The sequence below is a fragment of the Juglans regia genome, chromosome 3 (assembly GCF_001411555.2).
Source record: "Juglans regia cultivar Chandler chromosome 3, Walnut 2.0, whole genome shotgun sequence".
In the NCBI taxonomy this organism is placed as follows: Eukaryota; Viridiplantae; Streptophyta; class Magnoliopsida; order Fagales; family Juglandaceae; genus Juglans; species Juglans regia.
In genome coordinates, this window is record NC_049903.1 from 21,073,027 (window position 1) to 21,100,081 (window position 27,055).

General features: G+C 37.3%; 1 pseudogene; it reads left to right on the forward strand.

Annotated features, from left to right (window-relative positions):
* The first annotated feature begins 1,072 nt into the window (after positions 1 to 1,072).
* On the forward strand, positions 1,073 to 10,338 carry LOC109017834 (annotated as a pseudogene).
* The last annotated feature ends 16,717 nt before the right edge of the window (positions 10,339 to 27,055 follow it).

Below are 27,055 nucleotides of genomic sequence, written 5' to 3' on the forward strand. Positions count from 1 at the left end.
CATCACAACCGAATAATCCTGTTTATAATATATATGGAGTAGCTACTTCTTATCTATTAAACAAAAATCTGGGCGATGAAATAAAACCCAAAAAGCGAATAACAGATCTAGCCAAACAGAAGCTCTACTAGTCACCGGCAACTATGGCTAGGGTTTTGGCTTCCGCAACACACTCTAGATACGAAAGAAACCTCCCCCTAAGAGAAGAGATCTAAACGCTCAAAATAGAGAGAGAGAGAGAGAGAGAGAGAGAGAGAGAGAGAGAGAGAGAGAGAGAGAGGGAGGAACATACAAAGAGTAGTGAACAGGCTTCTGTCATCTGCGGACGATGACCTCTGATAGCACCAGCGGCGATGATTGTGGTTTCGGAGCTAGGGTTTCTGTTTGACACTTTGAGCGAGAGAGAGAGGACATCTCACGAAAGATTCAAGAATGAGGGTTTTTGTTTTTATTTATAACCCGGGTACCGGATGTTAAATCCAGAACCTAGGTTTCATAACCGGATCCAGCCCGGATTAATCCGTGTTTGTGGAACATGAACCCGGTTATCTGGGTTCCGGACCGGGCAAGAAAAAAACTCGGCTCGGATGAACAGTCTTATCTCTGGAGAGTGATCTTCTCGAGCATATCAATTCCTATCCATTCCATTAATATCTTATTTTCTATCCTAATATCATTACCAAACTCTGGAGATGAGTGTTTTGCACAAACGGAACCTTCCAGAGTAAACGGACGTCCCTTCCTCTACCTCAAACCAGAGTCTTCTTCTTCGCACGTTCCTTAGTGCACGAAGCTCTTCTTCTTCCCACGTTCGTCCCTCAAAGCTCACCCTACTTTCCATGATAGCTCTGCCTTTGCCTCTCCCTCCCTTCTCCACGAAAGCACAAATATCATGGTCCCTTGCCTCTGCCGCATGCTTAAATATCATGGCCCCTTGCCTCGGCCGCTTCATGGGTTTGTTCTTTTTTATTTTTTCAATCTAAAATTATGGGGGCTGCCCATTGTTTGGCTGCTAAGAAAGTTTTTTGGGGAAATAGAGAAACTGTGAATTTATAGTGTCTTCTAGAGAGAGATGTCTGAGGAAGTTCGAGAAAACTTGAGTGAAGTATCAGAGTGTGGGCTGGAGAGTTCTGGAGAATTTGAGTTTGGGTTCCAATGCGGGAACGAAGGTTCTGCTACGTACGACGGGGTAGTACGATTGCCTTGGTCGTTTGGCTTCGATTATTGTTGTGCTTCTTTTACTATGCTATTTGGCTTCGGTTTCAGCAACAGGAGGGATTACATACAAGAGGGGAATAAATTGTACAAAGATATGAACCACATGATTGCGTATTATAAAGGCCTCACAACCTGGGCTCGATGGATCAACCTTAATGTTTAGGCTTCCAAAACCAAGGTCTTCTTCCTCAGGGTTTCTCCTACCCATTACGAGTATGCAAAAACAATTCACATGCACCATCATGAGTACCTTATAATTAATTACTTTGTATGTGTATGTTCCATATTCCATTGCGTCCTTTAACTGATATGAACCAGCAGGAATGAAATCCTTTAAACCTACAATCAATTTGAAAACTCTCCAAGAAAGCCAAAATTAAGTCAATGGATGGAGAATCTAGACCAGATGAGAACTCATTTCAAGAACCTAGATTATATTAAAATTTTGACCCATTAAAAAATCCGTCTCAAGAACCCAGATTACAAATGGGGATCGCCACAAAGATTGTGATTTACCTTTGATAAGTTCAAAAGTTCAATCAAGAACAAGAGGAGTAAAACTCAACTCACAATGAATAAATTCATCAAATTTCATTAACTTCTTAACATGAGGCAACCAAGAGCATTTAAACTAAAACCTAATTAAAACCCTAGCCAAAATAATGCCCCATCTTCCAAAATACCCCTGAGTGAACAGTGCTGCAGCTACAGTACAACGCTACAGTAACTCGGCTACAGTAACCTCTTGAAACCCTAGTTCTTAAAACTTAACTTTCCAAATAAGCCTTGGCCAAAATACAAGGCCTGTCCGAAATCCCTAATTCATAAGAAATAAGACATATGTGAACCAAACATCCTCAAACCTAATTATTCTAGACTAATTCATATAACTAATAAAATAAGCTCATTTAATGAAATAAACAAGTCCAAGGCCTTCAATCACCTAATCATAATAATAGGCCCTAATTTATGTTAAGCTCTTTCATAGCTTGTATCACATGGATGATCACTAGATCTCTTTCTTTAAAGCCCATCTTGAATATTCGACTCTTGCTAGGCTCGTCCCAAGTGGATTGCACCAATCATTGCATTGCTTCATTGATCTTCTTGGCTCTTGACCTTGTAATTGACCCATTTGGAACTTGCAAAGGATCTTTAAGACTAGGTCCATCTTGGTGCCCATCATTCCCCCTCTCCTCAAAAGGATTCGACCTCGAATCTCTACTTGGATCAAAGGGAAAAATGTTAGTAACATTGAAAATAGTTAAAACATGATATTTACTTGAAAGATCCACTTTATATGCATTTTCATTAATTTTCTCAAGAATTTGAAAATGTTCATCCAAGCTACTCCTATCATCAACAAGCAAAAGTATCAAAGGTAAAGGAGTAAGCGGATTAAAACCATAAACAATCTCAAAAGGAGAATAAGAAATAGTAGAATGCAAGGTTTTATATGCACACTCTAATAAGGGCAAATAATACTCCCGCAAACGTCTATGTAACAATTCAATGAATGGCGAATGATATTCCCACAAATATTCATGAAACACACCTAAAGCTTTCCTAACACCAAAATGACCACTCCAATTATATGCAAACTCAATGAGAAGCAAATGATACTCTCGCAAATGTTCATGCAACAAGTCAATGTATGGCAAATGATATTCCCACAAATATTCATGAAACACACATATAGCTTTCCTTACACCAAAATGACCACTCCAATTATATGCAAACTCAATGAATGGCAAGCAATACTCTCACAAACGTTCATGCAATACATTAATAAATGACAAATGATACTTCCACAAAGTTGAAACATGATACTTACCTGAAACACAAATGATACACCATTCAAGTGTGTCGAGGATTCATTTTCTTCAAAGAAAGGTCGGGTATGAATTGTCACACCTGGCACAAAATCAATGTAGTGCTCTATCTCCCTAATAGGTGGCAATCCACTAAACACACTGCTAGGAAACACGACCTCATATCCCTGCAACAAAGAGACAACAATACTAGGCAAAGATACGTCAAGTTCATTAGTATTAAAACTCGCCTTAGCATAAAAACTCATTTTTCTCTTTGTTTTTCTCTCACTTTCTTCACTCTCTCTTTTCTTTCCACTCTCTTTTTATTTTTCACTCTCTTTTTCCCTTTCACACTCTTTTTTCTTTTCACTCTCTTTTTTTCTATCACTTTCTTTTTCTTCATCTGTTTTTGTACTCTCGACCTCACAATTATTTTTCAATTCATTCTCTCTTTTGCTTGAGGTCTCAGTCTCGCCCTCTTCCTTTTTCTCTCTCATTTTTTTCTCTTTCTCCATTTCGTCCTCACTATTTCTTTTTTTCTCAATCTTACCTTCACTCTTACTTTTTAACTCAATCTCACTTTCACTCTTGCTTTTTAGCTCAATCTCTTTTTCACTTTTTCTTTTTTGATCACTCTCACTTTTACTCTTTCTTTTTGGATCACTCTCATTTTCACTCTTTCTTTTTTTATCACTCTCAATCTCACTCTTTCTTTTTGGATCACTCTCATTTTCACTCTTTCTTTTTTGAGCAACCTCACTTTTGAGTTTCAATTGGTCCCCATGAACCTGTGTTGGAGTTAAAGGAGCAAGTTTGATTGTTTTTCCATCCTTTTCAAAACTGTATATGTTCCTTAACCCATCATGGATCACCTTCCTATCATACTACCACGGTTTTCCCAACAAAATATAGCTAGTATGCATAGGCACTATATCACAAAGGACCATATCCTGATATTTCCCAATTAAAAAAGAAACTAGCACTTGCTTATTTACCCTAACCTCCTCACAATCACTCAACCACTGCAACTTGTATGGTCTAGGGTGTTTCAAGTTACGTAAATTCAATTTCTCAATTAAAGTAGTGCTAGCCAAATTAATACAAGTCCTCAAATCAATGATCACACTACATAACTTGTTGTTGATGTAGCATCTAGTATGAAAAATGTTCTCGCTCTGCTGCTTTGTTTCATCCATCTTAATTTGTGTATTGAGTGCGCGCCTAGTAACAAGAGAATCACCATACTCTTCTTTCTCATACCCATTTCAACACTAGACTCACGTCGCTTCCTATCTCTCCTGGCTTGTAGATTTCTAATTATCTCATATTGATGATCAATCCTATCCCTCACTTCACCTAACACCAAGTTCAACCGCTCAAACTGTTGTTGCATGGCTTGCAACACAAAGGATGAGTTATCTGCCATCCCCTTTGGTGATGAGTCGCTCATATGAGACATCACAGTGTGCTACACAAAAAGAATATTAGTGGAAAACGTCACACACTCCCTTACGTGTTTATACTCGAATAATGGCACTCCACTCGTGTTTTACTCTTAATTGACTTTTTATTCGATAATAGTGTCACACTCTCTTGCCTTTTATCTCAAGAGTTTCACACTCAAGTTCTTTAAGAACTAATTGAGCTCAATCAAGACAATTCAACCTTGTATTATTTCAACCAGTAATATAAATCTAAGAAATAAGGAAGGAAAAAAATGACACGAAACTCAACGAATTTATATGAGGGAAAGAGTATTATAAAACAATATGCCAACTAGAAATATGTATTCAGCCCCTATGATGATAAAGCTCAATCAACAAATATTTTCTTTCTCTTTGTTGTAACTATGTAGCAACCTTTGAATATGCTACATTTTCTTTTCTTCTTCTTCTTCTTCTTTTTTCCAATTTTCTTTTCCTTTCTTTTCTTTTCTTTTCTTTTCTTTTCCTTTCATTTTTTTTCTTTTCTCCAATTCAATCACAAACAACAATATTCAATTGTGAAAATCAAGCAATTGAATTCAAGCATACAAGAATTGACAATGAAATAGATGAGAACAAATGGAACGGCACTCCAAGCAATTGACAAACTTAGAGATGCAAGAAACCCTAGAATTTTGAAACACTGGGTGATGCAAATTTCAGCCAAACCAAAAACCCTAAGAATTTGGGTAGCCTACTTTTTGTTGATGTTTTTCTTCTTTTTTTTTCACGTTTTGCAACCCTAGAACAATGAAGCCTTAAAATTAAAATTAAAAATGCTAGAATTAAAAGATAGAATCAAACCTGATTGGAAACCTTACTCTGAATACCAAATTATATGAACCCACGGAAATGAAATCCCTTGAACCCACAATCAATTTGAAAACTCCCCAAGAAAGTCAAAATCAAATCAATGGATGTAGAATCTAGATCCGATGCGAACTCGTTCCAAGAACTTAGATTATATTAAAATCTAGACTCGTTGAAGAATCCGTCTCAATAACCCAGAATACAAATGAGGAACGCCACAAAGGTTATGATTTATCTTTGATAAGTTCAAAAGTTCAATCAAGAACAAGAGAAGTAAAACTCAATTCACAATGAATAAATTCATCAAATTTCATAAACTTCTTAACATGAGGCAACCAAGAGCATTTAAACTAAAATCTAATTAAAAGCCTAGCTAAAATAATGCCCCATCTTCCAAAAATACTCCAGAGTGAACAGTGTCGCGGCTACAGTACGGCGCTACAGTAACCTCTTGAAACCCTAGTTCTTAAAAATTAACTTTTCAAATAAGTCTTTGGCCAAAATACAAGACTTGATCAAAATTCCTAATTCATAAGAAATAAGACATATGTGAGACAAACATCCTCAAACTCAATTATTCTAAACTAATTCCTAATACTAATAAAATAAGCTCATTTAATGAAATAAACAAGTCCAAGGCCTTCAATCACATAATTATAATAATAGGCCCTAATTTTTGTTAAGCTCTTCCATACCTTGTATCACATGTATCATTACTGGATCTCTTTCTCTAAAGCCCATCTTGAATATTCGGCTCTTTCTAGGCTCGTCCCAAGTGGATTGCACCAATCCTTGCATTGCTTCCTTGATCTTCTTGGCTCTTGACCTTGTAATTGACTTATCTGGAACTTGCAAAGGATCTTTAAGACTAAGTCCATCTTGGTGCCCATCACTAACTGTCTTTCTGTCCCTTAGAGATAAAAAAAAAAAAAAAAAAAAAAAAAACGAATTGATTTAGTTAGTTTACTGATTTTCCTCTCATTTTGTTTTTCGCAGGTGTGAGGATTAGGAGCTATTTGGTACTCCTCATCGCAAGCTTCTTCCTCATCGTGCTAAAAACTCATAATTCACACAACGAAGGAAAAAAAAAGTATCAGAGTGTGGACTGGAGAGTTACGAAGAATTTGACATTGGGTTCCAGCGAAGGGACTACTTGCAAAGCATAGAGATGGAGATGAAAATATGGAAAATTAGTAGAAATTTAATAAAAATGGACCAAAAGTATGGGAATTGAATATATTAGAGAGACTACAAAACCTAGTTTCAGTTCACTCACTTTCTTGCATTTGGAGTCTTAGAAACTTGTTGTTAGTTTGGTTGAATGAACAAATGGCATAAATGCAGAAGAGCTGCTACGATGGGGGTTAAGAATGCATGCAAAGTGTTTGATAAATTGTTGAAGAGAAAATCACTAACTGGTTTGGCCATGGGAGACTCACCGATAACACTTTCCCTTCAACCTCACAGCCTGCAAAACCTCGGCTCATCTTTCATGTTTTTTTTTTAAATCATCTGACGTCAGCCGATTACACCGTGGTTGTACGTAGCAGTTTTGTACCACGTTACTAAGAGCAATGCCTTTTCATCTTCAAATTTAGCAAAATCATCCATATTTGCTACATATTGAATTAACTAAATTTTTTTCATCTAAAATATAAGTTACTGTAAATTCATTCTTCTTTTCAAATATGAAAAGAACTATAACAAGCCTAAAAGTGTTTTTTGAGATTATTATATTATAGATATGAGATTTTTATTCATATGAGATTTTACCATCTATATACATATGAGATTTTTATATAATAGATTGTTGGATTGTGAAAATAAAAATGAATATGATTGTTGGAAGTTATTGAAGATTATGAAAATAAAATAAAAATTAATTAAAAAAATATAAATAATAAAAAATAATAATATTTTATTATTATAGAGAGTATGATGACTAATCCAATGTAAACTTAAGTTTTGAATGATTAGTTAAAAGTAAAAAAGTTACATATTAGTTAAAATTTGAAGAATAAGATGACCAATCGAATGCTAATGCTCTTAGCAGGTCATCTTCATCCTTCTCTTTACTTGTCTGATCGTGTATATTATGCCTACTTTCCTTTTTATTTTTTTGCATGAAATTCGGATTCTGGCACTGGGATGGTGTTTTTAGATTTGATAAGCTTAACTGATGGGTAATTATTAGGATCTTCTGATATTTTTTATAATTACATAATCTTGTGTGGTTTATCTAAGTTTCTTCTTGCTTGTTTAATTTGTAACTAGTTCGTTCCTGCTGATGCAAATTGGTTGAAGATCAAAAGTTTGCGGGTTCTTCAAATTGATTGCATTATTTTGAGATTTTGCTCATGGAAATAACAAAATGCTTGTGATTATAAGACCATTTGTCTAGAGTTTCCCTATAATATTCGTTTGATGTGTTCTGCTAATTTAACATATTTTTCCATTTGTGTAGATGATGGGCCAGGAACACTTCGCCAAGGATGTCGTAGTAAAGAGCCACTATGGATTGTCTTTGAAGTTTCGGGCACCATTTATCTCTCTTCTTACTTGGCTGTGTCGTCTTATAAGACCATTGATGGCTGGGGCCAAAGGGTTAAATTCACAGGGAAGGGTTTGCGGCTGAAGGAATGTGAACATGTAATTATATGCAATCTGGATTTTGAAGGCGGTAAGGTTCCTGATTCTGATGGTATTCAAATAAAGCCTAATTCAAAACATATATGGATAGATCGCTGCAGCCTCCGTGACTACGATGATGGACTTATAAACATCACGCGAAAGAGTACAGATATTACTGTTTCTAGGTAAGATCAAATCCTTGTTTAGAAAACAAAGATAACAAAAAAAAAATTATCAAATGAATAATAATAATAATACATTTCTTCAAACATTGGCTTCAGGTGTGACTTTTCACAGCATAACAAGACAATGCTAACTGGGGCTGACCCTTCTCATATTGACAACAGATGCATTTATGTGGCCATCCACCACTTGTTTTTTTATGGGACCAGACAGCGGCATCCTAGAGTTAGATTTGCAAAAGTACAACAATTATACCAAAAATTGGGGCATTTATGCTGTTTGTGCCAGTGTAGAATCACAGGTGCTAATTTTATAGCTAATTATAATATTTGTTAGTTTGAATATTGAAGGTTTTAATATAGTCTAGGAGATCAGATATATTCCCAATGCAATATATATGAAGCAGGGCAGAAGAAGATGGCATTTAAATGTCTCATAGAGAGAAGGTATATGCCCTAGTTCTGTTTTCAACCCAGTACATTTCTGAATTCTACTTATCGTTTAGAATTTTTGGTTTTAATTAATTAGGGGATCAATTGAAGCGTGCGTAGGTGTGTTTGCACATATAGAATTTTTTGTTTTAATTCAGCTCTTTGATCATATTTTTATTTGAAATGGACAAAAGAAAAGAAAAAAAAAAGGAACAACAAGTCCTTAGTTCGGAACTATGTATGATAAATTAAGACACTTCACACCAATTAGATACACTTTTGCACTGAGATTAGAGATGGATATGCACGTCACTGGTATTTCTATTTTGAATTTCATATCCATTTCCAACATGTCTGCATGTTTTCATCTATCCTAGCCTTCAGTGTTTTTCTCTCTCTCTCTCTCACTCACAGCCTTTCTTATGTGTTGTAGGAACAATGACCCTAATTATGCAAGTTAAGAAAGTTTGGCTTTGTCCGTACATGACTGACTATGTAGAAGTATCATACAAGCTTTCTTGCCCTCCTTTTCATTTCCTTTTACATCTAAAAATGGATGTCGTTCAAAAGTCCCTTTAGCCCTTCATATCAATTGGTGAGAATAAGAATCTAGGTTTCTAGAAACCATATAGCACCTGATCTTTGGAACAAAGGAAATAATTCAAAAAAGAGCAATAGATCCAACGAGGAACCCTTGATGCCTGTAGGACGGAATAATAGAAAGAAGACATCTATGAGAGAAGAGTCCACCTAATAGCAACGAAATAGATGATAGACTCCTGCACTCGATTCAAATTTGAGCATATTGCTTTCTCATTTATAAAAGTGTGCGACTGTAAATAATCTTTTCTAGCATTATGAAAGAGACTCCCGAGTCCTGACTTAATTAAGCATTATTAAAGAGACTCTTACAGTCCATACCTTTACTGTTGAAGTCGAGTTTCAAGCATGCTATCAATTTTGGCATCCTCCCATGATAAAAGAAGACAGAGATCCCATGTAGTTAATTTTGCAACAACATAAATCATTTATATCAGCAATAGGAAGACATTGTCAGACTACTTGAGATCATTGAAAATAGGAATCTTGATTGGGACACTGCCAAAGTGGCTAATTTGCATTAATATTTATAATGGGGGTGGTTGTTTCCTGCTTTCATCGACTGGACAGTTGTCATTATGAATCAGTGATGATACTGCAAAACATTTGTGCTGCTTGACTAGTCAATGGAGGAAGCATGACATCATCTAATACTCTTTTAACTGTCATAATCCATAGTTTGATAGTGCTGTCCATATTACAAAGTTTTGCTTGTCGAGCCACTTAGCTAGATGCCATAAAAGAGTGGTCAGAATTATGTCTAATACATTATGCAGGCTTAACAAGTTCTTAAGCCTCAGTCAATCCTCTGAAATCGTTCAATTTACTGGAAGCGTGTGAATTTTTCTATAACCAACGCATTTTTCAAGCTCCAACGTTGGAATTGTCATAATGAGATTGAAATTGGTTATTTGTGACATCTCTCTAGGCATCTGACAAGGAGGAGGCAATGACTAACTACATAAGGTCTGAAGGGGACTTGTTCCGATGAGTGGAACTCAAGCGGGGTTGATGACTGAGAGTTCTGATCACAACATGTTTCATCCAAGTGAATACTACCCCACTTGGACAGTGGAACCTCTCACCGGTGATCTTAAGCACGTTCTCCAACATTGCACTAGATGGCAGAGTGTTCTGCTACCAGCAGATCAGAAGGTGGATTCTTAGCTACGTGGAGTGATGGGTTAGTAGCTAAGCAGCCTAATTTACATGTATAATGTGTAATCTAGACCTTGATGTTCACTATGGTTTGTCGGGTCTTAAATTTTGTTGTTCCTTAATTTTTTTGTTAGTAAATGTTCCGGTATACTTGGTCTGTTTTGAACTTATATCTCTGCCAAAAAGAAAATTAGCTGTTGAAATAGCAATTCGATCATAAGGGTTAAAAATTCTCATGCATTGAAGTGTTGTTTGTGTCCATGCGAATATTTTATGTAGCCTCTTATAGATTTGTAACCATATAATATGACAAATGTCAAAGTTACATATACTGACTATGTGGTTTAGCTTCCAATATGATGGAATTAAAACAAATGAAAAGAAATGGGAAAGAATTTGAGGCAAACCTCCTCTCCCAAGAATTTCAAGTGAAATGAAGTAGTTACTATTCTTTGCCAAACGGGATCGATTGTTTTGTTGTTTTTATTACATGCATCAGCATTTATGATCAGATTATAGTGGTGATAGAAATTGCTAACAGGAAGAACCCGTGTATGTGGCTGAATCTTTTGTTAAGCTCCAGCCCCTATTTGATCAAATAATAAACAATAAACTAAACACCATAAACTAGGTCCATGGAGGTGAAATGTTCCCTCCAAATTGCAGCTGGATAGGATTGAAAGGAGAAATTCGAGAAAAGTCTATGTCCCCTCTAGATTAGAAAAAGATTAATCACGTTGGTATTCTATTTTTTCTCCCATTCAAAGTCAAAACAAATATAAAAAGGGATGACCAATGGCATCCAATCCTTTTTCATTGACTTACTTTCCTCAGTCTTTCTGATTGAAATGTCAAACTAAATGAACAGGACACTCCACCCTTCGACATTGGCCTCATCAATCATACACTCGAACATGGCATCATATGCCTCCATCTCTGTCATTGCAGTAGCATGTGTTACCTGCATTTTGTTCTATGGAATTTATTTGGATACTGAGGTAGTTGTGTTTGTGGCAACATCTAAATCATCACCTCTAGATCCAGAAATGAAAACTCTGTTGGAGACGGGGTGGTGGTCAAGTGCCGACACCAATAATTCCTCAAGTCCTGGCGAGTGCTATGGTATTTCCTGCACTGCCGGTGGAAGGATCACAAAGATTAACTTAGCTAAGAGCTATTTGGAAGGTAAGTTGAAACTCAAGTTTTCTTCCTTCCCAAATTCATGGAAATGGACTTCAAGGGAGCATCCCTAGTGACATAGGTACTCTATCAAACCTCACCTTCCTTGACCTGTCCTTCAATCAACTTACAAGTGAGATACCTCTTTCCAACGTAAACCTCACCCAATTACTGACGTTTGACATTGCTTCTAACATCCATGGTTCCATTCCCTTGGAAATAGGCAACATGGAGAGCTTGAATCACTTGTACCTTAGTTTGAACAAAATTAGTGGTTCCATCCCAACAGGAAAAGGAAACTTGAAGAATCTGATGCGTTTGCACCTCAAATCTAACAATCTCATTGGCCCAGTCCCTAGTACTCTTGTTGGTTGCTCTTATTTGCAAGAATTGATATTGAGCCACAACTACTTGACTGGACAATTTTCCCATCGCTTCGCTAACCTTTATTGGCTAAATACTAATCTGAGTCACAACTTTTTCAGTGGAGAGATACCAGGTAAACTTGGGGGTTCAGGCCATTTATCAATCCTATATCTCAGCTACAATAATCTTATAGGCAACATCCCCCTCTCTCTCATTTCTGTACAAGATGTTGACTTGTCATACAACCCATTGAAGGGAAAAGTTCTTGACAGTTTTGATCAATATCATTCGCTCGACACGTTGATTGGCAACAATCATTTATGTGGTAACTTCACAGTTTCCCTCCTTGTCATTCTTCAATCGGAAGCAAAATTAAACTTATTATTTCCATAGTCATTTTCCTTGGATACTACAACAAATTCTGTTTTTCGCGGCCAAACTTTTATGGGGAAGCAATTTTAGTCACAATTAACACCTTATTCTGACGAAAATCAACTTGTCACAAGGTTGGTGGGTAAAAGATGCCCACCGTATTATGAACAGTATTTAAATATAAATACTGACTACTTTTTTTAATCGTGACAGTGTAGATTGTCGTAAATATTTTTACGATGTATCACTTACAACAAGAAAATATTTTTATGATGTATTTTGACAAGTCAAAATCCTCGTAAATATTTAAATTGGCGGTTTTGGGGAGTGAAGATTAATTGCAAGCATTAACCAACACCGATATTAAGAAGAAAAAAATTTATTATGGACTTTTCTCTTTAGTTCGGTGACCGGTCCCGATTACATTTTCTCTCCCCCACGTTGAATTTTAGTGTCCATTGTCTATCTCTCTGAAATGTGAAATCGAAGGTTATTAACCATGAAATCCTACAAAAATCTAGAGCTAAAGCTAGTAATACAATCACATTGAACCATTCCTTTAAAATACCCAAATCCTTGTCTTATTTGAAACCCTCCTTCAAAATCTCCAAATTCACGTCTAAGCCCAGAATTTGGAGTCGAGCTTTTAAATCAAGGAGAGGCTTTCAAATCAAGGTTGATAACACAAAGAGACCCTTTGAACATGAGTTTCATTTCTTGCTTGTTCTCACGAGGTCGTCGGCATCAACTCGATGGAGGGCCCATGTTGGCATAACCCAAGTTGATCGTTGAACTTACCCTGTTCTGAGGGTTCTTGTTGCCTTCCTCTAGGTTTGTCTCATGGGTCATTTTTGCTTTTTTCTTTTTCTTTAAATGTTCTCTCTCTTTTCAATTACATATGTTTTATATGACTTTAGGGCTGACAATCAAAGGATCGATGATTTAACCATTTTAGCCATTATAGCACTTGCTTCATCAATGTTGGAGTCTGAGCTATCTTTTATTTTGTCAGAAAGTTAACTGATGATGATGTTTCAAACATTTATGTCTTGGGCAGCTTAGTATCTGAAGGCTAATTTTTTTGTCTTCACACTTGGTGTAATACTTGCCATATTTGGCTTGATATGGGAACAACTGGCTTCTAATCTCACTTTACACATACTTGGGAATACTTGTGAATTGGGGTCTTATATCTTTCTTTGTTCATTTGCAACTTTATGTTTGTTCTTTTTTCTTTCTCTTTTGTGTTGCCTACTATTTTCTTGCTAATTTGTTTATTCCACATAATGCTCCTATTGTATATTGACTGCCATGATGCAACAAAAGATTCTATTTTGCAGAGAAAGGTCAATGGAAATTGGCCTCAGATGAGTGGGCAGAGTTATTGGTAAATCTATTATTATCTAAAAGACCATTATTGTTCAAGAGGAGGTATGAGACTTTTTGCTATTACATTCTTATACTACATGGTTTGAATAGCTTGATTCTAGTACTGAGTACTGAGGGTTCTTCCAAAGAGAAGAGTTTAGAAATCAATAAGCATTTCTTTGTTCAAACAATACACATTGCCCCTGCAAGTTGCAACTGTTAGGATCTTTGTGCAAACATCTGTTTTGAGTACTAGTATTTAAGTAAATTCTTCTATGCTTCTAGTGGCCACTTGTGCTTTACTTTTTTAAATTACATTGGTGATTTTAAATCTGCTTATTTTATATACATGTAAGAATTATTGTAGAGAGTTCCATGAACTTGTAGTTTTAACGTTTTGACTTAAATTATAGAACAAAATTATTACACTCTTTTTCAAGTTGCCATGTCTCTGTGGAGCCCTATGATACATCATTTCTTTTGTTAACTATGCACACAAACCTGGGTATCAAGACAATCATGGAGCCCCAAACTTCTTTGTTTTTCATGTTTTTCCCATTTGATATTATGCTAATTAAATGTAAAATAAAGATTTTCTCTAGATACCTATGCCTGATACAGCAAATGGTGTTTAGTTAAACAAATAAACATATTTGGTCTCAAGATTTTAGAAATATATTATGGCAATGATCTCGTTCATGGACAATATTGAAAGTCAATTAATCTACAATTCTGGGGGCCAACAAGTTCTAAAAGACTTCTTGTACGTTGAGAATATAAGTTGGCAAACCCATCTTCAATAATTTGTATCTAATGTTTTGTTTCAATTTAACTATACAGGCCATCCCCACATCATTCACAGGGATATTAAATCATCAAACACTCTTCTTGATAGCAAATTTGAAGCTCATGTATGCTTCATTCTTTGTTCTCAATTTACATTTCTTTCTTCTATTACCGTGTTCTCTATAATGGTGTTTACTTTTGATGAATCAAAAAAAATATAGCCACATTATCTCTGCATATGCTATATGCTTTCTATATCCTATTACCGACATTATAGCCACATTATAGAGTAGATGAAGAACCTTTTTTCATTGACCCTTCAACCATATTACCGACACAGCAGAACACAATTATGTAAGTTAAATCTATTGATGTTTTTAAATTAAACCTTCTTAGTATTATGTAATGGTGTTCAGTAATGGTGATGTAGAATCTGATGGTTGAGCGGTTGAATGAGAAAGACTTGGATGGGAATATGGATGATGCAGCTAATGCATTATTCAAGGAGGTTTTAGGACATCGACCAAGTTATGCAACAGGTCTAGGCCAGTCTGTTATACCTGAACCATCTCTTTCATTGTACAACAATAGGAATTATCAACACATTATTGAGGACATGGAGAAGAACAAGAATGATGCAAATTTTTACAAGAGCCAATTTGAGGCATTGAGATTTTATTTACCAGAATTCAAGAACCAAATTCAAGACTGAGAAATTGATTAACATTTGCATGACAAAGTTGGAGTCTCAAAGGGAGTCTCATTATGAGACTCCAATCAATGTCTAGGCATCATGGGTACATGACATCATCCCTTTTTTTATTTTTTGAACTGCTATTGAAGGTTGATTAGCCAGTTGATGGGGATGATATCATTTTTGGCCACTTTTGTTGAGCAACTTAGGATGTGGCTTGGTTGGAAGTGATAGGACGGACATACAACCTATATATTGACAGGTGCTTTTTACACCTTTGTAGGCTTGGTCCTTGGATTCTTTTTTATTCCCCTTGTTATCAGCTTTATGTCCTACCATGCATTTAGATAAATTTGAGAATAATCATTTGACAAATGATAGGGTTGGTTCTGGATATTTAAGATAGAATCGAGTGTATTATTTTTTAGCATTGCTTACATATCTAGGAATCATTAAATGAATCCATAAGCTATCAATAAGGGTATCAAGTCATTGATGAGCTATCTCTACTTAAAGTCTATTCAGTCTGCTAATTTGGAAATTTATTAATAAAATGATAGTAATGGTTCAGGTTTTCTTGATATTTATGCAGCAAGTCTCGATCTATTAGAGTCAGATTGAAAGGGATTCCTGCTATATACACAATGCTGCATGAGAGACTAAGTGAATTGGAGGAAAAGTGTTTTTGAGCCAAGACCACAACTGCTTTCGACCCAGTTAATCAGACTATTCACCATCAAGTGATTGAATCTAGATGTAAGAACCCATCTGCAAGTTGCCATATTGTTGCACATTCCTGTTTTGCTATGTCATTTATATTGGCTGATTGTCAAACGATGAATGAATTGTTAAGTTTGGCTTTTCATGTGCATCATGTTTAATGATAATAGAAGTAATATATAAATTAGGCCTGTGCAAGAAAACCCAAAACCCGACCCACCCGATTGACTCGACCCTCCCAACCTAATACTGTCGGGTTAAAATAGAAGCAGGTTGCAACATTCTGTTTAGAGGGCGAAATACTCCAACACCCGATAAACCCGCTCTCTTCTTAAGGCAAAAAAGACCTAGCCCCTCTCTCTCTCTCTCTCTGTCTCTCACTCTCACACAGACGGCCGTTCAATCCAGTTTATAAAGATGCAAAAATCCATTCATCCAGTCGTTGCATATAAACAAAAACATTATTACTTGCCTTCGAACAATCTCTTGATCACAAATGGACGCTTCTTTTGCCAATTATAAGGTCATGATCTTCCTTTGGTTTATGGCTCCCACTTTTTGCCCATCCCCTTGGGCTAAAACTAGATGCAGCAAAGAACAGAACAGAGCTCTGTTGGAGATCAGAAACTCGACACACGGTTTAGCATTTGCCAATTTTGTTTTGCGTTGCCGTTCTCCATTGCCGGATCTGGGCTAAGACAAGGTCGTACCTCGAAATCCCATTCGGACAAAACGAAAGAAAAAGCCTCTCAATCATCGAGTCTTTTCTACTGCTCCTCCTCCAGAACCTCTCGTCTCCTTCTTTCAATCTAAGTTGGTTTCTTGTTTTCATTCCTTTCATGGCATAAAGAATGTTCAAGGAGTGCCCTCACCCAAATGAGAAGTAGAGGTTGTAGTTAAGTCGGGAGCTAGGCTTGACTCCTCACCAGATCAAGTTTTGGTTCTAGAACCGGAGGACCCAGATGAAGGTATTACTGATTTTCTCGATCGCATGCCTTGATCTTTCTTGTTTTCTTGGAGATTTGTTCATGTAATCTGATATCGTTCAGGCCCAACGCGAAAGAGTTGATAACTGTGCAAGAACTAAGCAATTCGAGACGCTCTCAGGAGGAAAAAACATTAAATTAGAATTAAAATTAAAAAATTAATAATAAATAAATAAATAAAAAACGATATTTTCTCGACCCGAATCATTACGTGTCGGGTCGGGTCGGGTTATTTTTCCCTACACACAGTTGCGGGCCAAGTCGGATCGGCCCCAAAAAGTGTTTGGGCAGGCCAAATGTGCAGGCCTAGATTCAGCATTGAAACATTGTAAAGCTTCATGGGTTCTGTTTGCATAAAAAAATGTACATTTTTAGTTTATGAGTACATAGAGAGGGGAAGCCTACTTTGTGTTCTAAGCAACGACTTTGTGGCTATGGAGTTGGACTGGAGCAAGAGGATAAACCTCATAGTACAACTTGTGTCTTCATTCATTTTATTTTATTTTCGACTCCCACCTATTAATCCAAAATTTAATACTCTTCTTTTCTTTCCATATAGAGTTGGCCTATATTGTGGTAGCGACTGAAAAATGCGACGTTAGTTTTGGGATTGTGGCATTAGAAATTTTAATGGGAAGACATCCAGGGGAAGTCTTGATTCTCTTATCTCTTATCAAAGCTGGCTAGCGCTGTATATATGATGAACATATTTTGCCAAAAAGTCCCTTATTTCCTACCACCACCACATGGGCGTTGCTGTAGAATTAATGGAATCGATAGAGAAAGACCAGTCCTAAGCCCCTAAGCCCTAGTAAATTGTTATTGTTCTCCTTGGGCCCTTTGTTTTTGTTTTTTTGTTTTTTTTAGAGATCAACCAAATATTTTTATCTAAAATTAAACTTGACAACTGGTCAATAGTCATACTAATATTTTCAATTTGAATAAAATGAGGAAATCGCATCATATATATTCATTTTTTTAGGTTTTGGAGGCAAAACTTTTGAGTTAAGAAAAAAATTAAGAACGTTCTTCAATAATTTTAGCTGGGGTTAGAATTATAGAGTTTCATATTTTTTGGGGAATTTGATTAGGTTTTTGGGGAAGTCTTTGACAGGATCAGTGCGGAAGTCTTTTGTCGTCGACAAGTACTGATCAGAACTAAAAAGTAAAGACCAAACAATACAACAAGCAATAATTTTTCCAGCCAAGCTTCATTTATTGCCCAATCTCTTCAACTAATTAAATTTTATTATTGACTGTATGATTAAAGTATTGTGTCACAATTCTGTCCATGAACAGTAGTGGGCCGAAGTTCATTGTGAGCTTTGGTTGGCTCAAGCCTATAGTTGTGTTGACCTGTGACCCTTTCTTTTATTTTATTTTCAAGTTAATATCGAGTTGGGCATGGCCCATTTATTGTTATTAGAATTGTTGAATTGCCCTTATTTTACAATCTGATTAAGTAGGCCCTTGGCCCATTAGTTAGTTAAAGGAGTATTTGTAGTGGGAGGACGAAGAGATAAGGATCCGGAAAATTAATAGCATTCTCATTTTCAAGTTTATCTTCTTCTTCCTCTCTATTATTCTGAAGGTTTCTCACCCTCGAAGTGAGATTGTTCATTCAACCCTCAGGGGTGTGTTACAAGTGATATCGAGAGCCAGTCTTTCCTTGGCATCGGCTTTATCAATCTATAAGAATGGAAAACATCATCTCATCTTTACTAAATATCAAAGAGTTAATGGAAGACAATCTTCAATGCTTCGATGTTGTTCAACAACATCTGAAAGAATTGCAGGAGAGTCACGACAAAATACACCATGTATTTCAACAGTCTCTGGACGAATTTGCAAATAACTTTGAGAATTTAAGCTATTTGGAGCAGGTTGGTACGATGCAGGAGAAAGAAGACGAAGAACAAGCAACAACAAATTTCTTGTCCGAGTGCATCTTTGAACAAAGCTACTTCTCTCAGATCCCGGTTAGTGACGACCCCTCTGCTAATCACCACCATATGCCTCATTTGTTATCCGAAACAACCCAAGTAGCAGCCAAACAACATCATCCCCAGTCCCTCCAAACCAAACATTCGATTGAGGTTGATGACGGACAAATTTTAACCCACCGAAAATTCAAAGCAAAAGCAAAAATGGGAATCAATGAAGAATTTATGGACGACAAGGTCAAGCAGATGAGAGATCTGTGCTCGAGATTCTCCTTCACCACCATTTGGAAAATTCAAACCCAAGCTGCAAGCTCAGATTCTCATATTCGGAATTTTGACCCTGGAGGAGTCACCACCATTTGTTTATTCACAAGCTCCCAACTACGGAAAAGCAACCATTCCGCAGAAACAATAATACCAGCACGTTCATTATATTCCATTCCCAAGTCCGATTCCAGTTATATCCCGTTCGGAACAATGTTAGCGTCCGCGATGCCCATTGCTGCCTCACCTCTGTTCGGAGCAACGTCTTCTACGAGAGCAACCTCCGCTTCGAGTTCAACACCTTTCGGAACAACAGTTCCATCAGCGAGTCCAGGTTTATCCACCTTCGGATCATCTATATCAACACCGAGTTCCACCCCATCCATATTTGGAACAACAACATTCTCATCATCATTGTCATTTGCTGCCACCTCTCCATTTTCAAACACTAAACCCAACAGTAGAGAGGGAAAGAATCCACCATGTAGGGCTTCTCATTCGGTTCTTCATCCTCCTCTTCTTCCTCACAAGCTGCACCAATCTCTTACTTGCTGCTCATGCTTCCTTGGTCAACTGGAGGCAATTCCCCTCAAACTTGCAGGTGGAACAGATATATGGGGTTACACTTCAACGGGCGATGCTGTGAGATTGAGGAGTGGCAATCAGAAATTAGCCAAAGGAAATGTTGCCTAGGAGTTGTTTGATGAAAGGCATGAAGGGACCCTAGCTGATGAGAGCAAATTAAATCGGATGAAAATTAAGACCGTTATACCGGTGGCAGAGAAGCGCTTGGATCGTTTGGTTCAGCTCTATGAAGAGGGTGGCCATTATTTTATCAATGTGGAGCACTGCGGTGATGATTTTCTCACAGCAGTAGCTGATTTAATGCAAAACACTGAAAAAGGGGATGATTTACAAGCCTTTGAGTCAGAAGCTTGTGGAACCTTACAGAATATGTTTGACAAAAATGTTTGCAACAAATATGAAGTAGATAATGATGAAGCTGGAAGAAGCTATATCAATGTTATAGAGGATTCACCCAAATCTCAGAAGGATTCGAGTTTTATGAATTTGGATTCTTCTAGTTATGGTGAAGACTTAAGAACTCCAAAGAGCAAGGGTGTCAAATATACCCCTTCTTCTACGGATTGGAGCAGTCTTGCCTTCATGCAAGGGTCAAATAAACGTCATTCAAAATCTGTGGATTATTGGAGCAGCATCATTCAAAGTCCAGCTACATCAATTTCCTATAAAAGACGGTGCTCCCAAACATCGAAAGAGGAACATGAGAGTCATGAGACTTTGAGTTATGAAGAATTACAGTCTCTGGATGATTTTGAAGTGGCAGATGTCGTGATATTTGGTATGGTTGAGGTATATAAAGTCCTTTCTACCTTGCTTGTAATTTATGGTGGAGGAAAACTATTCATGGGCTTGCAAGTTTTCGGAGATAAGAAATTTGCACCTCAACTGCTTGATTTTTTGCCACTTAGAGTTATTTTCAAACCTTTTGATAGAGGAAGAGAAAGAAATCATGTGGGGATGCATATAGATGGAAGAGTTCTTTCAGGTAGAAGTGTTGTTGATGAATCCATGATTACAGGAGAATCACTTCCTGTGTATAATGAAGAAGGCCTTACGGTCTCTGCTGGGACAATAAATTGGGATGGTCCTTTGAGGATTGAAGCCTCTTCCACATGCACCAACTCAATGAGGTCCAAGATTTTTCACATGGTTGAGGGTATTGCAAACAAGTTTGCAACTCCAGTCAACATGGGCGTTCCAACTTCTGAGCCATTGTTGAATCAAAGAGTAGAGATTTATGGTATTAATGAATTTAATGAAAGCCCATCACGAGGTTTTTGGATCTTTGTGTGGGAAGCCCTTCAAGATACAACCCTTATGATTCTTGCTGTTTGTGCTTTTATCTCTCTTCTGGTGGGCATAATTATGGAACGATGGCCGAGGGGTGCCCATGATGGCCTTGGAATTATTGCCAGCATTTTGCTTGTCGCCATAAGTGATTACAAGCAACCCCTGCAGTTCAAGGATTTGGACAGGAAAAAAAAAATCATAGTTCAGAATCGATCAGGCAAGATGCTCGTGACTACTATTGGAATGAGAGCTCAGTGGGGTAAACTGATGGCTGCTCTTTGTGAAGGAGGAGATGATGAGACTCCATCGCAGGCCAAACTTAATGGTGTAGCAACCATTATTGGTAAAATAGGCCTATTTTTTGCTGCTATTACATTTTCTGTTATGTTGCAAGGGCTGATCACCCGCAAGCTGCAAGAAGGGTCCCACTTGATCTGGTCTGGAGATGATGCAATGGAAATTTTGGGATCCTTTGCAATTACTGTTACAATAGTGGTGGTTGCTGTTCCTGAAGGAATGCATTTGGCTGTGACCCTAAGTCTTGTTCTTGCCATGAAGAAAATGATGAAAGATAAGGCACTTGTCCGTCATTTAGCTGCTTGCGAGACAAGGGGATCTGCCACATTTAGAACCTGGTCTCAACTACAAAGGAAGCGTTGAAGCCTAACCGCACCTTGTGGACAAGGTGCTTTGAAGGGGGAGGGTTTGTCACAATTCTGTCCATGAACAGTAGTGGGCCGAAGTTCATTGTGAGCTTTGGTTGGCTCAAGCCTATGGTTGTGTTGACCTGTGACCCTTTCTTTTATTTTATTTTCAAGTTAATATTGAGTTGGGCATGGCCCATTTATTGTTATTAGAATTGTTGAATTGCCCTTATTTTACAGTCTGATTAAGTAGGCCCTTGGCCCATTAGTTAGTTAAAGGAGTATTTGTAGTGGGAGGACGAAGAGGTAAGGATCCGGAAAATTAATAGCATTCTCATTTTCAAGTTTATCTTTTTCTTCCTCTCTATTATTCTGGAGGTTTCTCACCCTCGAAGTGAGATTGTTCATTCAACCCTCAGGGGTGTGTTACATATTGACACAAAAATATTAACAAAATAATATCAGTACTACTTAATCAATTTAATTGGAGTAAAATTTGAAAACGAGCTATAAAAAAAAATATTGAAAATCCTCTCTTTATAGGAAAAGAATAAAATTGTTAAAAGGAGGAAAAGACTAAAAGCAGTTCAAAGGAAAAGCAAAAGGAAGAATCATTATCGCGTACGTGTTCAAGACCTTTCCTTTCGTTTCTTTCTCATCTTTATTTTTCCAGTTTCTATTTAATTGTATGGATAAATTTGGGTCTACGGCGAAGGGTTGGATGAGAAAAGTCTCCACGTCCATCGAATTAGTAATTGATAATCATCGGGTCAATGTGGAAGCCTTTTCTACTTTAAATTACTTTCTGACTCTTCAATACACAGAAGATCGTTTAATTACTTTCCAAAAAACCTGACTATAAATTTCAGTTTGAGATATTAATATTTTCATAAAATAAAATTACATATTAACAAAAAAAAGTTTAATAGTTTGAAATATTAAGTAGTCAAATACTAATATTAATATATACTAATATTAATATTACATATTCTCAACCACAACAAAAATATATATAAGACTATACGTTTATAAAATTTAAAAATATAATTTATTTGTGTTATACGGGTTTATTGCGGGTTTATTAATCGTATCTTACAATTCAACCTGCTTGGATCCAAATCCGTTTATTTGGTATTATGTTTTTGTCGGATTTATGGGTCGTGTCATATATTGCTATCCATAATTTCATATTGTTGGGGTTTTTAGTGTTAGTTTAATTCAATTTCAAAACAACGAGTTATGTTTGTTATTTGAGTTGGGTTGATATTTGAAAAATATATAAGATTTATCTATAAGAGTTTAATAAGAAATTAGGTCTCGTTTAGATAGTAAAAGTATTTCATTTCATCTCATCTCATTATTACAACTTTTCTAAATTTCCACACAAAATCTTATAAAAAAATTAATTTTTTCAAATCTCAAAATTAACAATAATAATATTAAACAATAATATTTTATCAATATTTCATTCAACTTTCAACTTTCATCTCAACTCAACTCACTATTCAAATCACACCTAAATATATCCACAAATGTGCTATTTGACAATATAAATTACAATATTGGATGAACCTGGAAATTTGAAGATCTTAGAATTCAAATATTTGATGAATACCACATTATTTGGAATTTTTGAAGTAGAAATCGCGCCAAAAAAAATAAAAAATAGAAATCGCGCTCTATCAGTGTCAGCAACATGTAATGATCGCCTATCTTAGGAGGATACCCCTTTTTATTTTGTTAGAAGCCTGCAGTACCACACTGGCCTCTTCATGCCATGAAACACACCTCTCCACCTTATTGCTATTTAGCTCTGTTATAAACAATATTGCAACTTATTTTATCAAATGAGAACTTGTGAAATTTGATCATTTCATGGAACATTTTCTATATTTATTGGGTGTCCTTTTTCACTACTGTGTGTGTTATGATAATGTAGTGTAAAAGTTAATTGCTTATCGAATGGCCTATGGAAAACATTAATAACTGAAACAAGCCCCATTGTGCAACTATTTCTGGGGCAATTTTGAACTAATAATTAAAAACCTGCCCTTCGTTTCATCAATCGATTCCCCTCCCTTTGCTTTAGCATCCCAGCGTTGAGGAAACTTCTCGTTTCATTTTCTCCCTTGACTGCACGATCCCAATTCCCCACTGCACAAGAAAAATGTTTCTGGTCCCACTGTTATACGCTGCAGGTCACGAAGCTAGAGAAGATGAACGAAGGCTAACGAAGAGAGAAGAAGAACATGGGGCGGCGGCTAACAAGTGATCGTATATTCCAGAAGACCTAGAAGACTTGCTGGGATAATGGGCTTCAATGGGCCTCACGGAAACACCTTCACGATGGGCTTAACCCAACTCGTAGCTGTTATTCCTTTTATGTAATAAAGAACATCAGGCCCGAGTAGTAAGGGCAGAGTAGTCTTTTTACCATTCTAGTATATATCCTAACAAACTATACGGAAAGAGCATCCAGAATACTTTTCACTTTAATTCAGTTACAATTTGGAGGTGCTCCCCTCGAAGAGAGCTTTATCAGAAATTCAATATACATTTTCATTCCATTTTCATACTCAATCCAAACATTCCAGATCTTGATTGTTACAAAGTGGTATCCAGAGCCATCGATTCTGCACAAATGGCTGAAGGCACTCGTCTAAAGGATCTACAGGAAGGGTTCCAGGCGTTCAAGAAATCTACCGAGACTCATGTTCAACATACGGAGTCTCAGTTCACTACTATCGAAGTAGAGATGCTTGCAATGAGGCGACAGATGGACTCCATGATGCAGCAATTCTCAACTGTAGCGGCAGATCTGCACAACGTCAACAGAATTATTTCAGCAGGATTAAATCAAAATGTGGACAGCAGCAACTCACAACAACTCACACATCATGCTGGTGAAATTTATCCAAGAACAATTAGGTTGGATTTTCCAATTTTCAGAGGAGATAATCCCCATGGTTGGCTTTATAAGGTCAAACAATTTTTTTCATTCCACAACACACTACCACAGCACCGTTTAAGGCTAGTTTCATTCCATATGGAGGGTAAGGCCCTTGTTTGGTTTCAAGATCTAGATGAGTCAGGAGTTTTATCAAGTTGGGAGGGATTCGTGGAAGCCTTGTTGATAAGGTTTGGTCCTAGTAGTTATGATGATCCTGTGGAGCAACTGACTAGGCTGAGACAACTAGGCACAGTGGATGAATATAAAACTAAATTTGAGGAATTATCAAACAGATTAAAGGGCTTGTTTGAATCCTTTAAGTTGAGTTGTTTCCTTAGTGGCCTTAAGGATGAAATCCGCTTGACTGTGAGGATGTTTGATCCAACTAGTTTGATAGCAGCCTATGGGCTTGCTAGGATACAAGAAGAAAAAGTTTTACTCCATAAGAAATTCAACCACAGATCCCCAAGCATAGTATACACTGAATCAACCAATTCCAACTATAAGCCATTCCACCAACCATCCCAGCCAATAACCCAAACACACACCAAATATCCAAACACCAACCATTCCAATGCCATTGTGCCTGTCCAAAAGATATCTCAAAACCAAATGAAAGAGCGCAGGGAGAAGGGCCTTTGTTATCACTGTGATTCCAAATGGAATCCAGGCCATAGATGTCACAGCCCTAAACTCTATTTGATTGAAGAAGTGGAGGATGACCAGCTTCCTAGTGATCATGATACTGGCCAAGTATCAAACAATGATGGGGTGGTGGAGATTCTGGATGCGGGAAAATGTCCAGAAATTTCCTTACATGCAATTTTGGGTTCCCTCAACCCAAGAACCATGCGGATCAGGGGTAAAATTGGGACTCAGGCAGTGACTATTTTAATAGACTCGGGTAGTACGCATAATTTCATTGATCCGGCAATACTAGCTCGAGTTCCCTTAACTGTTGATGAAGAGGAAAAGGTGAAAGTCAAGGTTGCTAATGGGGATCAAATCAAAAGTGAGGGAAAGGCATTGGGAGTTAATATTCATATGCAGGGGCATTTTTTTCACATGGACATGTATGTCTTAATGTTGGCTGGATGTGACATTGTTCTTGGGGTTCAGTGGCTACAAGGCCTTGGATCAATTCTTTGGAATTTTCAACAGCTCACTATGCAATTCACTTATAAGGCTACAGTAGTGATTTTAAAAGGCCTCAGCAGTACAAGTTTAGTTGAGGAAGGGAAGCTGCCTAAGTATAACAGCCTAGAGAAGAAAGGGCTCCTCTTACACTTCATTGAAGATATTCCAGCTACAAAGAACCCACCAATCCCAGAACCTGTCCAGTCACTCCTCAACCTCTATCCTGACATTTTTGCCACACCTACTGGACTACCCCCAACAAGATCCCATGACCACAGTATCACCCTCCAACCTGACACTAAACCTATTTCAGTAAGGCCATATCGATACCCCTATTTTCAAAAAGATGAAATTGAAAAAATAGTTAAGCAATTGCTGGAATCAGGGGTCATTCGACCTAGTCAAAGCCCCTACTCATCCCCGGTACTGCTAGTGAGGAAAGCTGATGGCTCATGGCGTTTGTGTGTGGACTATAGAGCCTTGAACAGCGTCACTGTCAAGGACAAATTCCCTATTCCAGTGGTGGAGGAACTCATGGATGAGCTGCATGGAGCTCAAGTGTTTTCTAAACTTGACCTCAGGTCGGGTTACCATCAGATTCGGGTGCGGCCTGACGACATTCCTAAGACGGCATTCCGAACACATGAGGGCCACTACGAATTTTTGGTGATGCCATTCGGCTTAACCAACGCTCCCTCCACATTTCAGAGTCTTATGAATCAGGTTTTCAGACCTCATCTCAGAAAATTTATTTTAGTTTTCTTTGATGATATTTTAATTTACAGCAAAAATATTGTTGACCATGTGGGGCATCTTCAAGTGGCTTTTGACATCCTAAGGGAAAATTCATTGTTTGCAAAGCTTAGTAAATGCAGTTTTGGCAGCCCAGAAATTTCGTATTTGGGCCATTTAATTTCGGGCCAAGGGGTTCGGGCTGATCCTGACAAGCTCAAGGCCATGCTGAATTGGCCAATTCCTAAGTCCTTAAAGGCCCTTAGGGGTTTTCTTGGGCTCACGGGATATTATCGCAGATTCGTGAAAGGCTATGGAGCTATTGCTGGTAAATTGACATCCTTACTTAAAAAGGACAGTTTTTTATGGGTTGATGAGGCTCAAACAGCATTTGAAAATTTAAAGGCTGCCATGACAGTACCTCCTGTCTTGGCTCTTCCAGATTTTAAGTCTCCATTTGTTATAGAGTGTGATGCCTCGGGAGGTGCAATTGGGGCAGTACTAATGCAAGGAGGCAGACCTTTGGCCTTCTTTAGTCAAGCTCTCAAAGGCAGGGCCCTGGGGCTCTCCACTTATGAAAAGGAATTGCTTGCCTTGGTTTCATCAGTGCAGAAATGGCGTCACTACTTATTGGGCCAGCCCTTTGTGATCAAAACTGATCACCAAAGCTTGAAGTTTTTACTTGATCAGAGAGTAGGTACAGTCATGCA